Source organism: Triturus cristatus, chromosome 9, assembly GCF_964204655.1.
Source record: "Triturus cristatus chromosome 9, aTriCri1.1, whole genome shotgun sequence".
NCBI classification, from domain to species: Eukaryota; Metazoa; Chordata; class Amphibia; order Caudata; family Salamandridae; genus Triturus; species Triturus cristatus.
In genome coordinates, this window is record NC_140592.1 from 574,479,052 (window position 1) to 574,497,839 (window position 18,788).

Below are 18,788 nucleotides of genomic sequence, written 5' to 3' on the forward strand. Positions count from 1 at the left end.
AAGCCTTTTCTCTAGCTAATGAGGAACACAATAACATCTGCAGAGGAAGAAAAACAGCATACTGGCAATGTTTGAAGTGAACATGTTCAGCTAAGGCCTAAAACAAGCTAAGTTGGCCCAACAATCAAAAAAGATACACATTACATTGCCAATGATTAATATTTCAAGGAATGTAAATATGCAGTAAATATGGCTAAATTGGTTTATTGACCAACTCAATACACTTATGAGTGAGCGATTAACAATTCAAATGACTAAAATGACTACATCCTACGATTAGATTCAAATATGTAACACAAGTTAATAAAGTTAAATATGTGTTAAAATGTAGGTCACATATAAATGCATATACATGTAAACAGATGATGTATTTATTTTATAAGACGAAAATTACGCTTCTCCAATTGCACGTTAAAATGGAATATCATACTGTGGAGTTAGTAATCTCTGTAATGACTGTGTTAGGCATTAATAGGAGTGCACCTATCCAGTACCAGATATCAGCTAGACTGTCAGTAAAACAGTGAATGAAGGCAAGGTGGGAAAATGTGCACTTTATTAAAAAAAAAGCATGGAATATTCTTGCAAAGAGGTATTGTCGGAAGCTGGTTCTGTATATACTATACCAAAACAAGGTATAGGGTGCACAGAGTCCAGTGGAACCCCAAAGGTAGGCAGAGGTAAAAGTAGATAGCACCTTACTCTCTATTTGTGCTAGTGTGGGCGAGCAGTAAGGCTTTATCAGAGGGTAGTGTCAAGCATTTGTTGTACACACTCAGGCAGCAAATGATGTCACACACGCAAACACTGAACTCAGACCAATTTGTTTGCATCAAAAATATTATTTAGTTATTTTATTTCTAGAACCAAGCCAAGCCTGGTGCAGGTAAGGATTCCCTTCTGAGTAATGTGACTCATTTCCGCCCTCCCTAAAGAATCCAACCTGTTAGTGGATTACGCTTCATCGAATAGGACTTCAAGTGGTATCCCATTCCACCTCTACTGGCTGTCTTCCCCTAGTCCTGAAGAAGACCCACTGTGACTCCGTCGCAATCACGCACTGCTCTGGGTCGAAACGTCGACTTGTCCCTACACTCCATACCCTATGCTCTCCACCTCACGCAAAAAACAGAATATGTAGTAGGCGTATTGGAGATTCATGTGTTTAGGGACATGTCTATTGATCTCAGCATTTTAGATACTTCTTGTAGTGCACTGTAAATATTTCTTTCACTTACATCACCTTGTCACTTCTAGATCACCTAATCACCTAATCACTCACAAGTCACACCTTCGCCGTTTTCAAGTATCTGTGTTTGCTTGTGACAGCCATATTATGTTGTGACAAAAACTATAAAACCAAAAAAGAGAATAAGATGAAAAAATATTGATTTTGATTGATTCAATCCAGGTGTGTTTAACTTTCTTTCCGTACATGTATTGATGAAACTGTAAAGCAATTTCTTACTCGACAGAACCAATTGTTGCACATATTCTAGATGCCCAGGTTCTGACGGATTTTAGATTACTTTTTAAGTTACTTTTTCTACTCAGTACGATATACCTAGATATACTTGCGGTTGGGGGGGGCCTCTGTGCAGAGGCTGCAGGTGACGTCGGGGAATCCTGGAGGGGTCAACTCACGGTGGGCTAGGACTCTGGAGCCCTGGGGAACCTCGCTGGGACCAGTGGGCCTCTCGGACTCAGGCCGTGGGCGTCGGGTGCAGTGGTGGTTCCAGGCATCAGGTTTCTTTGTACTCAGCAGGCTTGGAGTCTTTTTTTGGCTGTTTCTTTTGAACAGAGCTACTGTTCACAGGAGATCCAGTCTTTGTTGAAGGCAGTCAGTCCTCCCAGGATTCTGGAAGTCGCTGGCTGTAGGACAAGGCAACTTTTTGCGGAGGATCTCTGGAAACTGCAGACGGGCCGATAGGGCTGGGGCCAAGTCAGTTCTTCTCTGCAGTCTCTTCTGAATGGCGTCTTCTTTCGTCCTTCTTCGTAGGTTGCGGGAATTTGTCTTCTTGGTTCAGAGCTTCCCTGTAAATACTGTATTTAGGGGGCGTTTTAGGGGTCTCGAGGTCAGTAACCAATGGGCTACTGACCTTAGGGTGACCACACCCTTTGTGTGCTCACCCCACGTTGAGGAGTGTGCCAATCACTAATCCTGATTGGAGAGTGCCTGCCATCTGCATGATGGTGGGCACTGACGAGTCGGCTTCACCTCACCTCCCCCACCTGAGGGGTGTGGTTGGCAGAGGTGGGCACACCTTCTGGGCTTTGCTAATTTTTCCCGCCTGTCTTCCCACCAAAAAGGAGGGGAGACAGGAAGGGGGCCTGCTACTGATAGCAGGAGAGGTTGGGGTCGTGAATCTCCCCTGACACAGATGGCTCTTCCTGGCCTAGGGGAGGTGTGACCACCTCTGCCCAGGAAAGGCTTTGTTTATGGGCTCAGGGAGCAGAGGCTCCCTCCCCAGGGGTCCAGAAACATGTTTTGTGGTGGCAGGCTGGTGTGTACCAGTCAGGGAACCCAGCAGAGGCTGGTCGTTTTTCAGGGGGATCTCTAAGATGCCCTCTGAGTGAATTTTCATTAAATCACACACTGGCATCAGTGTGGGTTTAATGTGCTGAGAAGTTTGATACCAAAATTCCCAATTTTCAGTAAAGCCATTATGGTGCTGATGAGTTCGGACTGACAAACTCCCAGCACCATATATTCTTAATGGCATAACTGCACTTATAGTCTCTAAGAATTGGTCTAGGCACTGTAGGGGTACAGGGCTCATGCACCTGTACCCTCAACACTGGTATAGTGCACCCAGGTAGAGGGGTGGCTGACCTATGCCAGGGCAGTGGGTTGTAGGGATAGCACACAAGGATGTGTGCCATGACAACTCTTCACTTTGTTCTCCACCAAAACACGTAGCCTGCAGAGAGAAAGAGAGTGTGTGTGTGTGTGTTAAAAGTGGTGCCTTGACTGGTGGATGGCAGAGTTGTTGGAAAGTAACATCGGTGTGGCGGGAGCTGGGGTGGAGAGTAACAGGTGAAAGAAGGGAAACAGGTGGTAAGAGGGGAGGGGGAAGTAGGAGGAGCATGGGTTGGTAGGACTAGAGAACAGGTGTAGGAGGAGAGCAAGGGTGGGTGGGGTCCAAGGGGCTAAAAAGGGGTGATAGATGGAGGAAGATCCTGGTGCAAGTCAGGGATGAGAGCAGAGTGGGTTCAAATGTGGGCACTCATGAAGTGGGTCTAGTCCAAAGATTGGTTGATTATATAGGATGGGACTTATTATGGGGAACCCCAATTTTTTACTGTACCCCATACGCTCTTTGATTTGGGGGGGGAAGTCAAATGTGTGGGAGCATTATTAAAAGGGGTTTGGGGGTGTATTATAAAGGGTGATGGGGCACAGAATGACATGGATTTGGGGTAATTTTTGGGGGGCTACACATAGTTTGTATCGCTCCCCTCCTCCTTAATGGGTTGCGCCCTAAAGGATAGTGGCAACAGGTAGGCTTGGGGGTGAACCACCAACCACATGGGGCACCATACAATCCTAGTGCGGGTATTGTATTGAAAGGTACAGGGAGCATGTTGTGGTATTTTTGCAGGCGGGGCTCCCCAAGATTTTACTGCCTCCCCTCCCCTCCGTGCTAAATGTTATTTATTTTATTTATTTATTTATTTTATTTTAAAGGTTTTATATAGCGCTGGCTAGACCCGGAGGTATCCGAGCGCTTTACATGAGTATAAGATCATAGTTGCAGGTTACATCGTTACAAAGGTTACACAGTTATTAGAACATGGCAACATAGTTACATGTAAGGGCGAGGTAAACAATAAGCACATATACATAAGGGAAAAAGCAGGCAAGGGGAGAGATTCAGGGCAGGGGGGTTAGGAGCAGGGGGAAGTAGACAGAGAATGAAGGAGGGAAAGAGGAGGGGAGGGTGAGAGACACAGCGTGGAAGGAGGAGGGAGAGGGCGATGGGGACACAAACCGGTAGACGAGTCAAAGCTACGTCCAAGTCCAGTAAGCTGTCATCCTAGAGGAAGTGGTATCATTTCCCCATCTCTATTGTGAGAGGCTCCCTTTAAGCAGTGGACTCTCTCAGAGGGGTCTCTGAGACTCCAAGGCCTACATACTGGATCCTTCCCCAAAAAGGGGAGAGAGAGTGCTTTGGCAAGGGGTGCCATACCATACCTCAGTTGTGAGTGGCTCCCTTGGCGCTGTGGACTCTCTCAGAGGGTTCACTAAGACTCCAGAGTATAAATATTGGATCTTTCCCCAACAAGGGGAGAAGGAGTGCTTAGTCAAAGGGCACAAAGGACAGGGGGATAGGCGGTGTAGCAGGTAAGGGGAGAGATTCGGGAGAGAGGGGATATTAGCAATCGTTTTACATGAGGAACAAAAATGTTACAATTTTACATCAGCGACAAGTTACATATGTATCAAGAAAAGAACATAGGGGACAAGGTTAATGGAGCAAGGAAGGGTAAGGGGATAGGGTAAAGGGATAGGAGGAAGAAAGGACGTAGAGACGAGGGGATAATCTGCCCAAGGTCTAGCTGGGTAGGTGACGGCAGGGGGGGGGGAGTCCACAACCAATCTCCTCTTTAGCTGCCTGGTAGCTCCACCGGGCATCGACCAATTCTCTTGGTCTCTACAGTCTGGGGTAAGTTCCGCAGGTTCCAAGTCCTGATGTGTAAGCAAGTTAGGGGATAGGTTCAAGGTCTGGTCAATGTCCAATTATTGTCCCAGGGAAGTAAAACAATGTGGAGGGGACCACTATGGCAGACATCTTGGGGTCAGGAAGGGGACTATTGACCTTAGTGTTACATTCAGCCATCCCCAATCATATCTGTAGGTCGAGGGGAGGTGATTGAAGAATGAGGAGCAGCTAGAGGCCAGAGTCAGTGTCCGCTAGTCTCGCATGGATTAGAGTATTATCGCGAGGAGGCAACAAGGGAGAGACAGCCGCCATTATCGGATCAGGCGGGGCGTCTCCTATATCCCTCTCTTTCGCAATAGGAACTGGTTGATCTATATAATGATGGAGCCATGAAAACGAGGTAAGTATCAGACATGTCGGATACTCTACACGCCATTAAGATTGCCGAGACAAGTGTGTAGAACTGGTGGGCAACTTCATACTTTGTAGGACTAGTAAATTAACGCAGGGGCTGTAGGAGGGTGAGAAACGACTCACCATGACATCCGCTGAGGAGCTCTTGCCAGGAGAAGAAAAACAGAGCTGTGTAGATGAGGGAGGACCCCTGGGTGCAGCGTTAGATCGCCCGTATCAGCTTGAATGTCGATTTGTTTGGGCGCCATTTTGGGGTCAGACGTCGGTCCCCATGAACACCAAGGGTCCTGCAGCATTCCGTCCGAGGTGTACGAGCCCCCCTAGTTGGATGCCAGATGAGGCCCAGAGATGTTAGTGCCAGGTAAGATCAAGAATCGCTATGCGATTGCGGGCACTTAGAAGGCTTAAGGTCTAAGACGGATCCGATCTGCCATATTGAGGTCAGGCAGCGTTCGGGAGAAAACGCTCCGATACAGCAGGGGACTCTATTTTGGGATGTAAATACCTTGTTGCATGCAGGACAAAGATCGAGCATTCGCATACTAGCGCTATCCGGGATCTTCAATGGAATATCAGCGTGCTCGGAGGTCTGATGTAGAAGCGCTCGCAAGCTCCGTTTGTGGCAGAGAGACGCGATCAACCAGCCATCGGCTGCACCCCGGGTGCAGTGCAGTGCAGGCTGCCCCCCCCCTTCCCCAGGAACAGGAGCAGCGGCGGTAGGCTTTCGGGCGCCGTGAAACAGTGGAGCGCAGCTCGTTAGGCAGGTGAGCTTCGGTGCCGAGTCACAAGGCACTTAGCTTGGTGGGCGGTTGTTGCTCGTAGGGCTCAGGCTGCAGGTCGTTCCGGGTTTTAGGGTGAGAGCAAGTCATTTGCTAGATAAAGGGGGGCAGTGGAGCAGATGAATCCCAAGACCCGACCAAAGGCATTCAGGTCCTCTACAATGGCCGGCAAAGAAGTCAAGGGTTTTGCCACCAAAAAAATAACATCATCAGTATAAAGGCTAATTAAATAGTGATTGGCACCAAAGGAGACGCTCTGCGCATGTGGATTGTCCCGGATTGTTTGAGAAAATGGCTCCATCTATAGAGCAAAAAGTAAGGGGCAGCGGGGGCAGCCCTGCCTTGTACCTCTCCCCACTGCAAAATCACCCGAAAGTATCCCATTTACCTTAACTGCAGCAGTTGGAGTGCTGTAAATGCTCACTATCCATTTGCGGAACCTCATGCCCAAACCAAAGCGCTCCAGAGTGACACACTAGTACGGCCAGTGCACGCGGTCAAATGCCTTTTTGGCGTAAACTACCAGCAGCATTGCCTCTTCTTTGGAGCGTTGCACTTTGTCGATCAGGTGACAAATCCGTTTAGTGTTGTCCCCACATTGTCTATTCGGGATAAAGCCTGACTGGTCTTGGTCTATCAAACCGGGCATCAGAGAGTTCAGCCTGTGGGCCAGAATGCTAGAAAACATCTTTGTGTCAATATTTAACAAAGAAATCGGACGGTAAGAGCTGCAAAACACAGGATCCTTCCCTGGTTTGGGAATGACCGAGATTGTCGCCTGAAAAATCGAAGCCGTGAGAGTGCCTCTATCCGCGAACAAATTAAACAGTCGAGTGAGTAGAGGGGTCAACTCTGTGCAGAAGGTCTTGTAAAATAGCGCACTGAAAGCATCCGGGCCCGACCCCTTCAGGGGCTTCAGGCAGGCGATAGCAGATATCACCTCTTCGATCTGTATAGGAGCCTCCAGACCATCCACTTCATTGGGCGGGAAAGGGGTCAGAAAAGCCGCCGCAATGCCTAAGTCATCCGTAATCTCCGAACCCCACTCCCCTTACACCGCTTTTACTGCCTGGGCCTGTCATTTACTGCAGAGGCAGTGTGCAAGCATGCGACCCCCCCCGTTTGATCCCACAAAATATTTATGCTTCAACCGGATCACTGAGCCCTATTCATTTCCAGACGCTTCAGATGGTGCCGCTCTTTCTCCAATTGGCGCCAGACCCGGAGGGCGCCTGTGCACTTGTGAATTGCCTCGAGTTCTCTAACTTTGGATTCTAGTTCCTCTCTTTTGGCCTGTCGGGTTTTATTATCATAAGCCACTTTAGCAATCAGGGCCCCTCTCGAAACCAGCTTAAGAGCCTCCTGGACGGAAGCTAAAGCTGTGGAACCATCATCCTTAAGTGCTCTGTAGTCTATCAATGTACGCCGTAGGTCCTCTACCACTTGTGGGGACCGCAATAGGGAATCCCTCAGGCACCAGTGTGGGGAGAAAGGATTCAAGGGAGGCAAACGTAGAGTCAGTGTTATATGTGCATAGTCTGAAAGAGACCGGGCTTCGATGGTTGATGCCTGAGTGCATACTCAAGCGGCCTGGTTGACAAGAAAGTGGTCCAATTGGGTGTAGGATTTATGGGCTGCAGAGTAATGTGTGTAGTCCCTATCATTGAGGTGGAGGCCGCACCATACGTCCTTGATCCCACAATACTCCAACCACTCCCTACCACTCTCTGACATAGCTCCTGCCCTCCAGTCCTCAGGATAGAACGGTCCATCCCCACGTCCATAACCTAATTTAGATAGCCACCCACCACCAACAAGGAGTCGGGCGTGTAGAGAATCTCGGCCAGGGCCTTAGTCTGGAACTTCTCCTGATGTTCATTTGGGGAATAGATTGAGGCTATTGTGAGGTTGGAGGTGCCGATTTGAAGCCACAGCGCTAAGAAGCACCCCTTAATCTCTACCACAGAGCCCACTATAGAACCTCTAAAGCGTCTGGAAAACAAGAGGGCCACCCCGCCCTTCTTACTCTTCCCTGAAGACCAGAACTGCAAGGGAAACCCCCTAGATTGCATACAGTGTGTATCTTTGTGAAACAGGTGGGTTTCTTTAAGTAAACATATATCCCCCTCCAAATGCTCAAAATGGGAGAGCACTGCCCTCCGCTTGGTAGGATTGTTAAGGCCTTGGACATAATAGCTAACTATCTTAACTTCCATCAGGCTGGAAAGAACCACGGGGCTATATGTCTTACGCTATGGAGCTGAGATAACGGGACAGACCATGGAAGGGACCACCCGGATAGATGTTACTGAACGAACCCATCCAGAAGGGCCACAAGTAAAAAGTTCATCAGAGAGAGGCGCCCCCCACCCAATAACAGAATGAACAAACCATGAAACAATAAACCAACAGCAAAGGCAAACACACAAAGTCCATCTTGACCGAGGGCCAGAAAGAAGTGGAGACTGCCAAAAGAGTGAGGGACTGCCCCATTCAGCGGAGAGAAACCCCCCGCCCTGCCATACCCAGACAAGAGAAGACAAATCCACACACGCATTACCCTCAGTCATTAGAGTCCAGAGATTCCCCCTCCACGCCAGCTAGGATCCGGAGAACTGCTGAACGCTCTTTGATCATCGTGGCAGGGTCAAGGCGAAGGCAATCGAAACCTTGGCCATTCTGGGGACCACGTCTAGAGGGCCCAGATGTCCCCGGCTCCGAGGCATCGGGCTGGGCAGTAAGGTTATTGAAGTTCAAGTTCAGCACCTTACATGCCTCGGTCATGGAGTGCAATTGGTGGAGTTTCCCCTCAAGACGGAAGATGAGATGGATTGGGTACCCCCAGGAGTAGGATATGCTCATCGATCGGAGATGGTTAGTTACGGGGCGGAAGTCTCTTCTCTTTTGAAGGGTACTAGCTGCCGAGTCTTGGAATAGCTGTGGTGTGTGCTCACAGAAACGTAGAGGTTGACAGGTTGACAGGAACGGGCCTTGAGGATTGCCTCTTTTACTTCAAAATCATGCACGCACACCAGAATGTCTGAAGGAGGGCGATTTGGTTGTCGGAGGGGCCCACACGATGACATCTGTCAACCTTGACTGAGGATTCCACCACTGTGTCCAGAACTGCCAGGAAGTGCACTTGGATATATCCCTCCAGATCTTCCCCTTCTGCTCCAGTGGGGACAGCGTGCATACGAACATTGTTCCGTCTCGACCTGTTCTGCAAGTCTTCGGAGTGGGACTGGAGGTCCAGTAGCTGTTCCCACAGATGTAGGATTTCTTGCTGGAGTGTTGCGATCTCTTCATCCCTGGTAGTTGACGAATCCTTCAGAGCGACCACCCTTTCTCCGACTGCGTCCACATCTCTCTGTACTTCCCGGAGATCCGCCTGCAGGTCCATTTGATGGCAAACAGTGCCTCTAGGAATTCCCGTGTGACCACTCCATCCGAGCCATCCCCAGCCGAGACTGGGCCGGATCCTTGAGAGTCCCCAGCCAATTTCATAAGAAGATCTCAAACAGACCGGTCTTTTTTACCTTTAGCCGTCATCATGGTGAAGTCCCAAGGCAGTCCCGCCCGTGGAGAGAAGTTGCGTCGGGGTGATGGAATGCACAGTTCCCGGATGGCCTCCGGTCGTGCGAGTTAGGGCTCCTGCTCCCTTAAGCGCTATCACCTGCTTTGAGACTCTCAGGAAACTGCACTGTCGGTCATGCTGCAACAGGGCTAGGCCCCGGAGGCCCCTCTCACCTCGTGCCAACTGCAGTCAGAGGCCCTTATGCTGCCTTTTGTGACTGCCCACGTCCCGGTGTAACTGCAATCAAGCTCCGCAGGACGGCACCGCTCCCAACTGGTCTGCCTCCCAGCTGCTCCGGTGTGCCTCTAGGCTCCAATCTCGCAGGAGCGTTGCGGGGTGTCAATGTCTCTAAATTCACCTCGGCGCCCCAGGCCTCTCGTGCACGCACACCGCACTCAAGAGACCCGGCAAAGGGAGAGAGATCCCGGTACCCCCACTGCTCAACACGCCGCACTCCTGCACCAGCCAGGTCCTCCTCCATGGGCCCCAAGGAGTCGAAAGGCCGCTCTCTCCCCAACCGTCGTGTCAGGCACACAGTGGGGGGGTGCAGACGCACCGCTGCGGGTCACTCGCTCCACATACCTCCTGGTGGCGCACCTATGATGCAATGCGTACTTCAGCCCGTGGTCGTCCGGCTCTCCCTCAAGTTAGGCCTCAAGGCGCTCTCCCCATGACAGGGAGGCCGTTCCCAGACCTGGTGCTCTCCTCGGCCGGCCGGATCAGTGCTGGACTTGGCCGATGGACGCTCTCCTGTTTCTTGGGCTTCTTCCGGGTGGTGTTGCCCCCGGCGTCCCGGCTCCCAGGCAACAGGGAACCAAACAGAGCCTCAGACAGGCTGCCGGATCTCCACTCCGGGATACTGCGTCACGTCGCAGCCAGCCGTACAGGCCCGGGACCTGGGAACTGCGTGTCTTCAAGCCGATGGCCGCGCAAGGCGTCATGCTCCTGTGGGGGGGGCCTTTCATGCGTGCGGATGGGGTCTGCATACCACTGCGGACCCTGCAGGCGTTCCGTCAGCCCCGGGGGCCGAAGGAAAGCTGGAGGACGCCCTTCTTCTCACCGACGAGCGGGTAGGTCGCCCTCAGCTCCCAGCCCGGCGCGTATCGACGTCCCTCAGCCTCCGGTAGGGGATCTAGGTGCTGTGGGTGCTTTTAAGCATGCTATTGGCCCGGCGGTAGCGGAGCTCGAGCAGGACGTGTCCGCTGACTCAGCCATCTTGGCCATGCCCTCCCTATTTATGATTTAAAGAAGTGTAGTCTGGTTGGCTGAGAGGTGCTGAACAGAACGGTAAGTGCCTGTATACTCCAGCAATGTGCTTCTAACTGGTCACTTGAGACTGAACAGTGACAGAAGCAGCCTGGTTACTGACAGAATGTAAAAGGAGGGCACGATGGAAGGGTGTTTGTGGTCACTCAGTGGATGGAAATGTGGTTAGTGCACTACTAAAGCTGGGGTACCAGGAGGGAGTGATTAAGGGGTAATGAGATGGTAGCATCCAGAGGTCAAAAAAGGTGTCAGAGGCACAGAGGTGTTGGCATCCTGGTCCCACAGTGAGGGGTGGTCAAAAGTCCCTGCTAAAGATTTCTGTCCAACGGTGACCAAATGTTGTGCAGCCTGGCTCCCTCTGTAACTTTTCCCCCAGTATTTTCCTATCTTGCAGATGACTGAAGCAAGCTTCCCTAAAGTTTTCTCGGCCTCATACCCCCATAGGAGTGCCAGACATTTCTGGCTTAAGGATACTCCTAAAAGGTACACTATTGACATTCTGGGGAAACCTCTCTAACCATGCATATTTAAGCACCAAACATGGCATATCCTCACACCTGCAAAGCATCATATCTCACTTGTCAGCTTTAAGGAGGTGTAAGTGTTTTTATTTGAGGGAAATATTCATCTGTGCTTCCTCTCCCACCTCTGGACTAGGAAGCCGCTGTTCTTCTCTCACATGTCCCTTCAAACAGACAGGTGACACACTCACTCAATCGCTCAGGAAACTTGTTTTTTTACACTTTTACCTTGCTGTTTACCTTCCAAACATTCCCCCTTCACCCCAAATACAGGCCAGCCATTCCTCATTACTCATTTACTAAGACCTCGCAGTCCTCCACTCTGTAGGTCGACGGCTTGCAACATGATACCGCCTCCAACATATGGTCTTCAGTCAAATTCAAAAGCAGCCTACATATCTTAAGGTAAGTATTTTGCCACTCGAAGGGTGCACATGGGGACGTCACCCTCATTTAGCAGGGTCCCACATTGCATGCAGTCATCCTTTATACAGAACCTGGGTGTTCGAGGACATTTTCCAAAAGAAGGAAGGGGGTGTTTAAAGCCCCAGTGCCAGCCCAGCCCAGCCTAGCTGAGCCGAGTGCAGTGCTATGCTGTGCTGTGATGCTTCATCCCTTCACCTGCTGCAGCTGGCATGATGCAGACCTGCTGAAGCAAAGGCCTGACTCTGCCCTTTTCTGCCTCATGAAAAAAACAACCTGTCTAGCTTCTTATTGCACCTCATAAAGGGAGTTTCACTTGACTCAAACTTTACTCATCATTTCATTACCCAGAGCTCATACTTGACCTTTATTCTTAGTCAATCTTATTGGCACCAAACCCCAGATTTGAGAGATTGTCTAACACAAAAATGATAAATCACCACCATCCAACCTATTTTACTATCAATGTAGCACCTTCCTCGCATTTTTATGCTTCATTTTACACCCAAGGCCACATTTGTGCTCTACAATACACCAAATTTAAAGGACAATGAATGAATACATTGATAAAGGAAGATGAGGCTTGGTCCCCATTGCACCTACTTGAGAAAAAGGGAGATTGATGGAAGGTGATGAGGGAAAAGATTTCTCATTTTGGGGTACACGTGCCAATAAGAGTGGCCAATTTTCTTTTCTTTTTTTCCAAGTGAAAATTACCTTAGCAAATTAAATAAAAGCACTGTTTGAAAAAATTACCACAATAGGATACTTTGACAGCATTCAAACACTTGGCGTGTGAAAGTCAGTGCCACCAGAGGAACAAGACATACCACTGTGGCTATAGCTCCTTGGTAGTGTAGACTATTGCAGTAGTATCTATAACCAACATACAGGCACTGGTGTCAGTGATTGTGGCTTCCATTGCACATAAAAAAGATGACCATGAGATATGGCCAATTTGATAGGCTACACACGGAAACCAGTGTGGTCCAGTGGGTAAGTTCCTGACTTCCATCCAGACAACCAGGGCTCAAATCCCGGGTTTAGCATCAGTTAACTGATAATGGCACAGTAGAGGTAAGTTCAATATGGGCCTGCCTGTCCAATTGGTAGGTAAAACGTGTGTGGGGGAAAACATTGCCATGCCTGATGACTGGTGGATTGCAGAGTGGTTGGTAAGTAATATGGGTGTGGCGAGAGCTGGAGTAGAAACTAACAGGTGAAAGAAGGGGAACAGTTATTAAGAGAGGAGGGGGAAGTAGAAGGAGCATGGGTTGTTGGGCTAGAGAACAGGTGTAGGAGGAGAGCAAGGGTGGGTGGCGTCCCAGGAGCTAAGAAGGGGCCATAGATGGAGGAAGATTCTGGGGCAAGTCAGAGATGAGAGCAGAGTGGGACCAAATGTGGGCACTCATGAATCTAGTTCTAGTCCAAAGATGGGGTTGATTATCTAGGATGGGACTTATAGTGGGGAACCCCAATTTTTTTTTTACTGTACCCCCTACACTCTCTGATTTGGGAGGGCAGTCACATTTGTGGGACCAGTATTAAAAGGGGTTTGGGGTGCATTATAAATGGTGATGGGGCACAGAATGAAATGGATTCTGGGTAACTTTTGGGGGGCTACACAAAGTTTGTATTGCTCCCCTCCTCCTTTATGGGGTGCGCCCCAAAAGGATAGGGGCAACAGGTAGGCTAAGGGGTGAACCACCAACCACGAGGGGGCACCATACAATCCTACTGCGGGTATCGTACTGAAAGGTACAAGGAGCATGTTGGTGTATATTTGCAGACTGGGCTCCCCAAGATTTTACTGCCTCCCCTCCCCTACATGCTACATGTTGTAGTGACCCTTGGTAAATTTCTAATGAAAGCAGACGGTAGAGAGATTCCCGCTATGAAATCTGAGAGCACTGGGGCGTGGCTTGCAGGGGCAGCATGGTGGACCTGTTCTTTGAGCGCTCCGCTGTGGGTCCCCATAATACGGCATTATCATCCTGATTGCCGGCAACGAGCAGAGCACAAACGCAGGGAAAGTATCAGCGGTGCCCCCAGGTACAAGCAGTGACAGACGTGAGATCTGGGAGCCGTCCTATCCGTGGCCAGTAGTGGGACAGGCGTGTGGATGTACCATTGTGGCCCTGCGCGGGAAGCCGGCAGCTGGTCCTTCTGATTCCAGCACACACACACGAGGAGCCCCCGCAGGTGGACAGTGTGCAGCGGCGAACGGAGGAGCCGGTTTCTGTGCCATACGGTGAGGCAAGTGTGCTGCGGGAAGTGCGGCAAATGAAGAGGCCCCCGTGTGAAATGGTGGTGGATTGTCGGCGGAAACAGGAGTAGCCCCCACGGAGCTCAATCCTGCGGCGGCCCTGTTCGGCCGCATGAGGCACTGGCAGCTGGGCCTTGTATTCCGGCTCGTGGCAGCACAACGGGGGGGTGCCCTTGCTGTTGGCTGTGAGACGTGGTGAACGGAGGAGCAGGTCCCGCTTTCTGTGGCGAGGCACTTGAGGAGGCCCCAGGGAGCAGTGGTGCAGTGTCAGGAAGGCAGGGGGCATAGATCAGCGGTGTAGCTGAGTGTGGAAACCGCCCTATCAGAGGAGCGGGGAAACTGTGGCTGATCATAAGCAGGGAGGATAGCAGTAAGAGGCCAGCCTAGAGGGCATTGAGACCGGAGTGCATGTGTGAGATGTGGCAGTGAGAGGAGCAGTACTGCCCATATGGACAGTAGTGTGGAGCCCCCAGTGCAGATGTGAGCCCTTCAAGTTGACAGGGGGGAAGCCCTGATGTTGAGAGTGTCTAAAATGGCAGCCAGCCTTTGAATAAGTAAAGAACTTTGAGAGGTACAGGGAGGATTGCTTCAATTGAGCGGACTGGCAGGGCCCAACCCAGACGCACAACACTGAAGAAGAAGGTGCGCCAGGCGAGGATTGTAACTGGGAGTTCCCCGCTAAACTTGCCTGTCGTTGACAGGCAGTGATATCACAGTAGACGTCGGAGGGGGAGGCCTGTGGCATGACGCCCTGACAGTTGCAGAGTATACGAGGAGGCTTCCTGGTGCGGCTTAGCTATGGTGCGTGGCGTAACAGCGAAGCGAGGTCTGCCGACGTGATATCAGGAGGTATATTCTGGTGTTGAGTCAAGGAGAGCTGTGGGAGCACCTGTGAAATAGCACAATCACTAGACAGACGTATCTGGCGATACATTTTTATAAACAACCGCAATGGACCGCACTCCGCTAGCTCCTCCTCCGGGTCGCCCCAAGGGAAGCTGGTACATGAAGTTCTTGAGTGGTTCACCCCAGTGGGTGCAAGTAAGTACTTGTTGAACTGATGATCACTGATGGAGTTCTTGAGTGGTTCACCCCAGTGGGTGCAAGTAAGTACTTGTTGAACTGATGATCACTAGACCCGATGCATGTCCCGGGTTTTAAAATATCGCCTGAGACACGGCTCGGGTTTTGGGATAACTTCCCTCCTCAGTAGAGAAAATAGTTATGGGTGGAAGAGAGGGCCGCCAAGCAACCGTCAAGGGCCTCAGTGCCCGCACAGGCACGCAGGTGCGTCGTCCAGGAGCTCGTCAGCTCAAAGCTCGAGGGAGCCATTTTTATAAACAACCGCAATGGACTGCACTCCGCTAGCTCCTCCTCCGGGTCGCCCCAAGGGAAGCTGGTACATGAAGTTCTTGAGTGGTTCACCCCAGTGGGTGCAAGTAAGTACTTGTTGAACTGATGATCTCTGATGGAGTTCTTGAGTGGTTCACCCCAGTGGGTGCAAGTAAGTACCTGTTGAACTGATGATCTCTAGACCCGATACATGTCCCGGGTTTTAAAATATCGCCCGAGACATGGCTCGGGTTTCGGGATAACTTCCCTCCTCAGTAGAGAAAATAGTTAGGGGTGGAAGAGAGGGCCGCCAAGCAACCGTCAAGAGCCTCAGTGCCCGCACAGGCACGCAGGTGCGTCGTCCAGGAGCTCGTCAGCTCAAAGCTCGAGGGAGCCATTTTTATAAACAACCGCAATGGACCGCACTCCGCTAGCTCCTCCTCCGGGTCGCCCCAAGGGAAGCTGGTACATGAAGTTCTTGAGTGGTTCACCCCAGTGGGTGCAAGTAAGTACTTGTTGAACTGATGATACATAGCAACATGGGCTGAACCAGGGAAGCTGGCTCACGAACATCTTCGCAGGTGCCGGGAACTGGTGACACTGACCCAAGTGGGGGAAGACACAGCCCCAAACGATCGATTAGATGCTATTTTACAAGCCATAGGACGTTCCAGTGCCTCTATGGAAGCCAAGTTAGACAAAGTGGCTCTAGACCTCAATTTGCTGCATGCAGACCATCGGAACTTGAAGGAAAAGGTCACAGCCGTGGAAATGAAAGTTGCGGAACTGAAACCAGCTACGGAATTTCAAGACAAACAACAAAACGCCTATGAAGCTCGAATTAGATATCTTGAAGACCGCATTGAAGATGCAGAGGGACGCTCGCGGCAGAACAATGTTCAATTGGTCGGATTGCCGGAAGGTGCGGAAGGCCAAGATGCAGTCACCTGAGAGAGGGTCTATTTTTTATCATAGGGTACCCTAGGCCCGTTCTGTCCACACCTGAGGTATGAGACCCTTGTCCTTGCCCTGCCAGCCTAATTTGTAGGCCGTGTTAAATTGACCGGAGGGTCCTGTGTCACTATATAACAAATACTTGTCACTCAGCAAAGCATGAACCCCTACGAAGGCCCTGCCATCCTGATCTGTAGGCCTTTTGTTAAGTTGACCAAAGTCCTGTACCAATTTTACTGAACAGCAGGCTCTAGGCTTGTCTGACCAAGAATCACAGCCAGCCTCTCTCTCTGCGAGGCCTCCTGCTCCAAACTAAAGAGCCCCCACCCTACCCGTGTGCGAAGTTCACTGGCGCAGAGTTCACCATTTCCCTATTCTGTCAACATATAGCACATCACATCCTGGGTCTGTACATGAGAAATAGAGAAGTTCCCACCGCAGCAACCGTCGGCCCCCGTCAGACCGGCGTGATGAATGTGGCAACCCAGACACATATCCATATATGTATATTTTATTCCTTTGCATTACATATTTTCTGCCTGCCCTCTGCAATTTACGACGAGCACTTGGCCTGAGAATATAACCTTTCACCTAGTCTTCGTTCCGCATTTAGTAGGATAGACACGACATGTCTGATAACATTTGCAAACCATTGTTTTTTGTTTTTAAGATACAATTTAACTTGCCAATATATTTGCTGTATATGCTATGTATGCTATTTTGTCCCTAAATTGGTGTTTTCTTTTTGACAATTTAAAGCTTATATTACATTTGCAAGGCTGTTTTCCTTTAGGTTTTAGGTAGGTACGCGAGTATTCTCAGTATTTTAGATCAAGTGTGTTTTGCATTCTGAGAACATTTTCCTTGATTTAACTCATGTTTTTCAAAATGCATTTACAAATGTGTCTTTGAGGTTTTCTGAAGTGTCTCTCTCCAAACCAGTTCAATGTCTTCTGATTCATGCAAGTTCACTATATTTGTATTTTGTATTTTTATGCCTTTTTCTTGAAGTTTCTTGAAGTTGCATCTTCTTAATAAAACTGTTAAACTTTCAGCCTCAGTTTCCATGGCTCACATATCTGTTTCCTTCATTTTTAGAGCGAGCGTTCCCAGACAACCCATCTCAAATTAAGGTGCCCCTTTTTTCCCTAACTCACTCCCTCGATCATACGGTGTAGGTTCCCTGAGCCCTGTGCTCAGTCCCCTGCCCTCTTGACCCTTAAAAAATCTCCCTCGAACATTTGGTGCCGTGACTCGGATTGGCAGTACCAGCAGACAGGAGACAGCCGGGACCGAGAGGACGCAGACTAAAACACTTGTGACTCCTTTCTGACTGAACCACAGAGAACAATGCTCGGGTAAGTTTATGTTGCCTGCCTGATGTGCTTGTGTATTTTTTTGGTAACAGTTTGAGGGGAGCGCTTGTGAGACAGCTTCGTTCCTTTTCCCTTTCAGTTTTCTTCCCTGTCTAGCTGGTCTCGCTAAATTCTCAAGCTGAGGGAAATTGTGTGCGAAGTGGAATTCTGAGCCAGAGAGTGAAGTTAGGAAGTTATGTGATTTAAGTGTTTTTCGTGCTATAAATAGACATACGTTATTACTGTGCCTTTCGTAGAGCCAGAGGGATGACTGCGTCTGGCATCTTTTAGTGCTCATTTTTGCTTTATTATTGTTAAAACGTGTTACCGTGCCTCTCTACATATAGCTAGGGGAGGGCCTCTGTCTAAGTCACAAGGACTTGACAGGGAAGGGAAGATTGCGTTTGGCGTCTTTCAGTAGTTATCTATTCGTTGTTATAAGTTCTTACCGTGCCTCTCTACATATAGCTAGGGGAGGGCCTCGTCTAAGTCACAAGGACACGACAGGGAAGGGAAGATTGCGTTTGGCGTCTTTCAGTGGTTATCTATTCATTGTTATAAGTTGTTGCCGTGCCTCTCTACATATAGCTAAGGGAGGGCATCTTTCCAGTCACAAGGACCTGACAGGGAAGGGAAGGTTACGTTTGGCATCTTTCAGTGATTATCTATGTGTTTTTGGTGCTTCTCTGAAGATTCAGAGGGGGCCCCTATTTCAATACTAATAGGGAAGTGGTCGATTACCGGACCCGCCTAGCTAAAGGGCTTACGGATATCTCCTGTTTAGAGTGGATTAGAAGTTATATTTTCGCTAGCTTAAGCATTGTTTTTTTAGGGCTTACATTATGTTTTTTTTTACTATTATATAGTTATATTTTGTGCAACGTAGATTGAGTTTACGCTTGTGCAGGAAGGCAAGGAGTTTGCATGATGCAAATCTCAGCTTTCTGCGGGCTCAGGAGCGGTTCCGAGTCCCGGATAAGATGTGTCACTGTACGTCTTGTGACTGGCACATGAGGATTTATGATAAACAGTTATCAGATGTCCTCGGCTTTTGCGAGGGACTGTCAGTATATATTTTTATTTCCAAAGACAGTCAACATGAGTATTGTGTGATTATGGTTTGTGAACAGAACACCTTCCAATGTGTTTTTTTGTTCTCTTCCTGTGTTCAAATGAAATGTAAAGACGTTTATTTTTTGCTATGCTATTTTAAGACACCCTTCTGTACGCATTTAGG